The sequence below is a fragment of the Anolis carolinensis genome, chromosome 6 (genome assembly GCF_035594765.1).
Source record: "Anolis carolinensis isolate JA03-04 chromosome 6, rAnoCar3.1.pri, whole genome shotgun sequence".
NCBI lineage: Eukaryota > Metazoa > Chordata > Lepidosauria > Squamata > Dactyloidae > Anolis > Anolis carolinensis.
In genome coordinates, this window is record NC_085846.1 from 8,385,090 (window position 1) to 8,393,629 (window position 8,540).

Here is an 8,540-nt window from a genome sequence, read left to right on the forward strand (position 1 = left end):
GGGTCTAGAAACCAAATCCTATGAGAAATGATTGAAGGAGCTGGGCATGTTTAGCCTGAAGAAGAGAAAACAGAATGACGATGTGATGCTAGCCGCCTTTGAATATCTTTGAAGGACTGTCATGTGGAAAATGGAGCAAGCTTGTTTGCTGCTGCTCCAGAGAATAGGACTGGAACCAATGGATTGAAATTATCATAAAGGAGACGCCAAATAAACATTAGGAAAAGCATCTTGTACACTGAGCTGTTCGACAATGAAACAGGCTGGCTCCAAAGGTTTTCTTTGCTAGAAATTTTGGAGCAGAATTTGGAAAGATACTTTAGCTGTGAATTTCTGCTCGGTTTGCCAGGTGAAACACAGGAGAGGCATTTTGTGCCTTTAATGGCTGTGCAGAAGAGAGAATTTTAGCAGGTATTATTGCAACACCTGTTGGAAAATGCCATTTTCCAAGCCACTATTAAAATCCCAGTTCTGTATTTCGCCTGGCAAACCTAACTTCTGCGTTGATTATAAGGAGGGGTTGGACTAGAGTACCCGTGAGGTACCTTTTAGTTCTGTAATTCTGCAATTATAAAGTAACTTTTTAAAGGAAATATATGAAGTATGCATCTATGGGAAAGAGACAGCCAAAAGACATACAGAAAAGAGGAAACTGGTCCAAACAGTCTGAATTTGGGTAGCAAAATCTGAATTCTGCCCCAAGAATTATGGCATTCAGTGGTCTCAAAAGGACTGTTTTGAATGGAAAGGGGAAAAGAAAGAGAGAACTGTCAGAAATATTAAAAATGAACTAGGTATTTTAATGACAAAAATGTGAGTCAAACACTGAAAGGGTTAAATAAGCTAGTTTCCTCCTGAGGAGTGTGAGCTATGCCTCAGTATGAGAAGGCCTGATGTGAGAAGCTTCGAGAGAAGCCTCAGGTTGAAGATCTTGTGTGTAAAGCTCATGTGTAAATCTCCAGTGGGAAGGCTGCTGTGTGTAAAGCTATTGTGTCGGTTCGGTGTGAGAGGAGGCTCTGTGAGAGCGAAGCAATTTATCTGCATGAGAGAGAAACCCAGCGTGGAAGCAAAGAAGAAAGCTTAAAGAACTTTATTTGTCTTATGGAAACCTTGTTCTTGTAAATAGTGCAACCATATTATTTTGCTACAAAGGAAAGCCTCCCAAGGCAAAGATACCATTGGTCTGTGTGTTTTTTGTTCTTTTTATCACTTTTGGTTACTGGTGCTGGGTCACGCCGCTGCTAATAAGTTGCTCTGCTATACGTTTATGGCAGGGGTCCTCAAACTTTTTAAGTGGAGGGCCGATTCATGGGCCTCAGATGGTTGAGGGGCCAAATTATCATTTGGAAGAAAAACAAACAAAATTCCTATGCACATGTCTTATTTGTAGTGCAAAAAAACCCACCAACAACAATCAATTATTTATTTACTTATTTGCTGCATTTATACCCCACCCTCTCTCACCCCGAGGGGGAACGGCTTACAAGTTGTATGTACATACAATATATTATATTATTAGCATAGCACAATATTAGCATTATATATTACTATATTGTACTATACCATTATACCATAATATTATTAGTAATATTACATTTAATGTATAATATATAATTAATATTATTATATTATACAATATCATTTTATTGTATTATTATTATTATTATTATTATTATTATTATTATTATTATTATTATTATTAGCCACCCTGAGTCCCCTATTGGGTGAGAAGGGCGGGGTAGAAATACTGTAATAAATAAATAAATAAATATTATATTGTACTACATTATAATGTTTATTAGCAATATTATATGTATACACAATATATTATATTATTACCGTATCATTCATTTACAATATTTCATTTACAATATTGGTAAATGAAAAAACAATACAATATTTAAAAATAATTTTAACCAACATACTGTAAACTTATTAGGATTTCAGTGGGAAGTGTGGGCCTGCTTCTGGCCAAAGAAATCATCAAGTAGAATTGTTGTTGTTGTGCCTTCAAGTCATTTCAGACTTTGGGTGAGCCTAAGTCTAAAACTGAGAGCGGGGGCCAGATCAATTGCCTTGGAGGGCCACATCCGGCCCCCAGGCCTTAGTTTGGGGACCCCTGGTTTATGGTGAGGGTCTTTTGTTAATAAGCACACTCGCCCCAACAACAGCCCTTAAGATATTGAAAAGATAGGCATCCATACATTGCTTTCTGAAATCCTGGTACCTAGGTTGAGCGCACAGTTAGAGAGCGGGAAACCTTTTGACATTATCCAGATGGAAAGAGACGTATAACACGCCAATTCCTTACCATGAAAGGACAGCTTTGCATCTCTCAGCCTTAGAGATGATGGCTCTATGATGCCTGGCTGCTTTGAAGGAGGGCAAGGGTAGCAAATCACTGTGTGATTTTAACAATGGGGATGTTTCAACTCTCCATATATACCAGAAAATACAGATTGTTGTCCCCTATCAAGGAGACAAGCCTTAATTCAGGAGGGACGACAAGAGAGAGCAGAAAATAGAGAGGAGATTCGAAGCAAAACCTTTCAGTTTGGGTTTGCTCAGTATAATATCATCTCTCCATCTTGGTTGGGGGGCAAAAAGGCGGTGCATTATCAAGGGACATCTTGGCTCCTTTGTTTTCCCTGGCAACTGTCCTGAAAGCGGAAAAATCCCAGCCCAGCCTCCTCCCGCTGCGGCTCAACCCAGTTGATTGGCAATCCTATCAAGGAAAGGGAGACCACAGGGGCTTTCTGCTACCTGTTTTTCATCTTTTGTTCAAGGCTGGTTCACAGGCTGTTAATATTGGTGCGGTCTCTGATGTCGGGAGAGATGGCGATCTCTAAGATAATGCCGCTAGTTACCTGAATGCTGTTAACTCCTACCCGGCAGGAGGGCACGCGCTGAAAAAAGATCTGAAGGATTCCTGGGCATGCCAAGGCCTCCAGTTTTAGTACAGAAGGCTGTGGAGCCACAGCACCTGCCTTTTGTCAATAGAAATGGCTCATTCCCAAATGATGGGATCTCAGTGGCTAGGGGGAAAAGGTTTGCAAATGATGCGGAGTCGCTTCTTGTTGGGCTCATGCCTTCCTTAATATTAAGTGAATGCTCACACACAATAGATTCTAGCCTTGCATTGAAGTCAGTGCAACTTCCTACAGCTTTCATCTCTCCTTTTCCCTGATTCTGTCCTTGATCCTCACTGTTGTGTCCTCTTCTCATGCAAATTTATTTCTGAATCGGTGTAGCTGTTGACCAGGTATTGCAAAAAATTCTGGATCCATTCAGAAGCAGAGAAACACATGTATTCTGCAAGCATAGAGATGGACAAAATGTGGCTGGTGGGAAACATCCAGTAGATTAATTTTTGTCCCCAAATTTCCCCTAGTATATACTTTCCCAGTTGGCAGGGACAGTCCTGCTTAATCCTTTGCTGTCCCACTTTTTCCTCTGCTTTTGAAATGGCCCAGTTTTCCTTCTCCACTTTACTCTTTTGTCCTCAACATATGAGTCATATTTCAAGCTGAATTCAAAGTATAAAAGTATTATGTATTTCAAGTCACCTTCTCTGTCTCCCAAAAAATCTGTATAACGACCACGTAGCAACAGTAAGAACAGACCACAGAAGAACAGACTGGTTCAAGATTGGGAAAGGAGTACGACAGGGCTGCATACTCTCACCCTCCCTATTCAACTTGTATGCAGAACATATCACGCGACGTGCGGGGCTTGATGAATCCAAGGCTGGAGTTAAAATTGCTGGAAGAAACATTAACAACCTTAGGTATGCAGATGATACCACTCTGATGGCTGAAAGCAAGCTGAGGATCCTTATCACCAAGAGGAAAGAAGAAAGTGCAAAAGCTGGGTTGCACAGTTAAACATCAAGAAAACCAAAATTAAGGAACCAGACGGATTGATAACTGGCAAACAGAGGGAGAAAACATGGCGGCAGTGACAGATTTTGTATTTCTAGGTGCAAAGATTGCTGCAGACGCAGACTGCAGCCAGGAAATCAGGAGACGTTTACTTCTTGGGAGGAGAGCTATGACCAGTCTCAGCAAAACAGTCAAGAGTAGAGACATCACACTGGCAACAAGGGTCTGTATAGTTAAAGCAATGGATTTCCCTGCAGTAATCTATGGATGCAAGAGCTGGACCATAAGGAAGGCTGAGCGAAGGAAGAGAGATGCTTTTGAACTTTGGTGCTGGCGGAAAATCCTGAGAGTGCCTTGGACCTTGGCAAGAAGATCCAACCAGTCCATCCTCCAGGAAATAATGCCCAATGGCTGCTCACTGAAGGGAAGGAGATGAGAGACAAAGATGAAGTACTTTGGCCACATTATGAGAAGACAGGAAAGCTTGGAGAAGAGAATGATGCTGGGGAAAAAGGAAGGAAAAAGGAAGAGGGACCGACCAAGGGCAAGATGGATTGATGGTGTCCTCGAAGTGACTGGCTTGACCTTGAAGTAGCTGGAGGTGGCCATGGCTGACAGGGAGCTCTGGCATGGACTGGTCCATGAGGTCACAAAGAGTCAGAAGTGACTGAACGAATAAACAACAAATGTATTCCATGCAGAAAGAGGATGCAGAATTTTGCCCTTCCCAGTAGTTTCAATCAAAAGTAAACTGCTTCAGCCTCTCCTGACTTGTGTGTACTTCCTCATTCCTTACTTTTGCCATCTTTACTACTCTCAGTGCTTGGCCACATCCATACTGGTTTTCATCTGTGAAATATTAGAGAGTTAGACTGTTGTAGTGGTTTGGGTGTTGCACTATGACTTTCGAGACCAGACCTTGATACTCCAACTTGTATATGGAAACCAACAGAAATATTGGAAGGTATGCAAATTGTATTATTACTGCCTTCCCCTGACCATTTTATGTCTAGAAGAGGTTTTTGTTCTTCCTAGAAGTGTTGTTCTTGTTTAGGAGGGGAGCGTGTTTGCAGCCTAAATTGGCATGGAGAGGACCCCAAATGGGTGAGATTACCCCCTGTCCTAGGCATCATTGGGAGCAGAGCAAGTCTTTCAAAAATATTAGAAAGTGCGGTTTCTTTAGAAATCTCTTTTAATGCATAAAGCCCTGCAGGTCAACTTCGAAGGAGCAGAGAAGACAAGCGATGTGTCATTTCCCCCAGAAACAGCTTGTGATATTATTGAAGCGAGATAGAAATTGAAAACACGCGCACGGGCTGTAAATAGGTATTCACCCTCTAAGCCCCATAATCAATGCATCTGGATGCCTCCGTCTGGCCAGCAAAGCAAAACAGAAAAGAACAAATGAGTGGGTACGTTTGGGCTTTTAAAAGCACCCAAGGGAAGGGGATGGATGTCAGGTGGGATTTTGTGCTTCTCTTTGTAATGCTGCACCATATTCACAAAAGGAGCAGAGCCTCCCAGGTATGTTCAATTACAACTCCCATCATGCTGGCTGTGAATGATGGAGGTTTCCATTCAAACCGGTCTGAAGGATAAGTTGATCTGTTTCAGCAAAAATGTGTGAAGATCCATGAGATAAAATTCATTGGATACAACTTAACTAGGATATCTGGGTTCACTTATCTCCCAAATTCATTACTCTTGGGTTTCTTGCCATTTTTCTTTCTATTATCCTCTGTAAAATGGGAGTAATTATGATTCTCTTCCAAAAAAAAAAGGTGCTTTGTGCAAAAGGGAAAACAAAGACTTCAGGGGAAGCGGGAGACAGCAAACATGACAGCAATTTATAATATTCTAGATGGCTGAATGAAACGGATTTTTCCCTTCCTCTCGCCTAATGTTTAACCTTAGGGTCAGCCAGTGATTGGCAGTCGACTCAAGAGAGACAAAATAAAATATCTCTTCACAGAACGCAGAATTAATTTATGGAACTTGCTGGCAGGGCCAGCTTAAGTAGCTTTAAAAGGAGATTAAGCCACTTATTTATTTATATAAAGCACTCCCTCCCTGCCTCCCCATCGCCAGCCATACTATTTAGCCAACAAAGTTTCCGTGTAAAAAGCTTACAAGTATCAGCAGTAGGACAGCTCCTGTCCTCAGGCTTACAAACAAGAAGGCAAGACACACCAAAAAGGCATGACACACAAGGAAAGAGGACAGGAAAGAGAGGGGAAGAAACCCAGGCGTCGACTCTAAATTTAGCCCTCTTGTAATAAGCGGCTGAGATCAAGGCGGGATTTAAGACATGAGATGTGTCAATTCTAAGACACATCTGTCCTTTAAAAATTATTTGGAGCAATGGTTCTCAAACACTAGCCATCCCTATGTTTGGGATGTCCATTTCCAGAAACTCCAGCCAGTTTGGCCAATGGTTAAGGATTCTGGGAGATGGAGTCCAAAATACCTGGAGAAGCATCGATTTAGAGCAGTAGTTCACAAACTTTGGTCATCCAAGTGCTTTGGACTTCAATTCCCAGAAGCCTCAACCAGTTACACCACCGTTACAACTGAAATGCCAAAGTTGAGGAACCACTTATTTAGAGCATCCTTACAACTACAGTAGAGTCTCACTTATCCAACATTCGCTTAGCCAACATTCTGGATTATCCACCCAGTCTGCCACCTGCTCAGATCCACAGCTGTTTCTCTAGGCAGCAAGGACTTAACTTTTTATAGATTTAATTTCTGACAGTGTTGTTACTGTAAGTGTTGTAACAGTGTTGTTACTGTAAGTTCATTTTATGCAATTCTATCTTTATTTGTAGTCAATTTGTTAGTAGCCAATGTTTTTGTAGTCTTCTTGCTTCTTGCAGGGGGTTGGACTGGATGGCCTGTGAGGTCTCTTCCAACTCTACGATTCTATGATTCTATGTTTTCAATACATTGCGATGTTTTGGTGCTAAATTGTTAAGTACAGTAATTACTACATAACATTACCGTGTATTGAACTGCTTTTTCTGTCGATTTGTTATAAAACATGATGTTTTGGTACTTAATTTGTAAAATCATACCATAATTTGATGTTTAATAGGCTTTTCCTTAATCCCTCCTTCTTATCCAACATTTTCGCTTATCCAACGTTCTGCTGGCCCTTTTATGTTGGATAAGTGGGACTCTACTGTATATGGTAATCCAGGGCTAGGTTTCATGTTGATGGAATCCCAGAGTTCCTCACAAATGTCAAAGCTGGAATAGGACTGTTGGGACTTGCAGTCCATTGGTGTTGGCAAGTTATATGCCCCCCACATCACCCTAGAATCATAGAATCATAGAATCATAGAATAGTAGAGTTGGAAGAGACCACATGGGCCATCTAGTCCAACCCCCTGCTAAGAAGCAGGAAATCGCATTCAAAGCACCCCCGACAGATGGCCATCCAGCCTCTGCTTAAAAGCCTCCAAGGAAGGAGCCTCCACCACGGCCCCGGGGAGAGAGTTCCACTGTCGAACAGCTCTCACAGTGAGGAAGTTCTTCCTGATGTTCAAATGGAATCTCCTTTCCTGTAGTTTGAAGCCATTGTTCCGTGTCCTAGTCTGCAGGGCAGCAGAAAACAATCTTGCTCCCTCTTCTCTATGACTTCCCTTCACATATTTGTACATGGCTATCATGTCTCCTCTCAGCCTTCTCTTCTGCAGGCTAAACATGCCCAGCTCTTTAAGCCGCTCCTCATAGGGCTTGTTCTCCAGACCCTTAATCATTTTAGTCGCCCTCCTCTGGACGCTTTCCAGCTTGTCAACATCTCCCTTCAACTGTGGTGCCCAGAATTGGACACAGTATTCCAGGTGTGGTCTGACCAAGGCAGAATAGAGGGGGAGCATAACTTCCCTGGATCTAGACACTATTCCCCTATTGATGCAGGCCAGAATCCCATTGGCTTTTTTAGCAGCCGCATCACATTGTTGGCTCATGTTTAACTTGTTGTCCACAAGGACTCCAAGGTCTTTTTCGCACACACTGCTGTCAAGCCAGGCGTCCCCCATTCTGTATCTTTGATTTCCATTTTTTCTGCCGAAGTGAAGTATCTTGCATTTGTCCCTGTTGAACTTCATTTTGTTAGTTTTGGCCCATCTCTCTAGTCTGTCAAGATCGTTTTGAATTCTGCTCCTGTCTTCTGGAGTGTTAGCTATCCCTCCCAGTTTTGTGTCGTCTGCAAACTTGATGATTGTGCCTTCTAACCCTTCGTCTAAGTCGTTAATAAAGATGTTGAACAGAACCGGGCCCAGGACGGAGCCCTGCCGCACTTCACTTGTCACTTCTTTCCATGATGAAGACGACGCATTGGTGAGCACCCTTTGGGTTCGTTCGCTTAGCCAATTACAGATCCACCTAACCGTAGTTTTGTCTAGCCCACATTTTACTAGTTTGTTTGCCAGAAGGTCGTGGGGGACTTTGTCGAAGGCCTTACTGAAATCCAGGTACGCTACATCCACAGCATTCCCTGTATCGACCCAACTCGTAACTCTATCGAAAAAAGAGATCAGATTAGTCTGGCATGACTTGTGCACCCTAATTGCACCTTAAGTATTTTGTGTGTAAATTCAGCACTAAGCAGGATAGAAACGCCTCAAAAGCTTGATTGAACAACCGCTGTTAGAT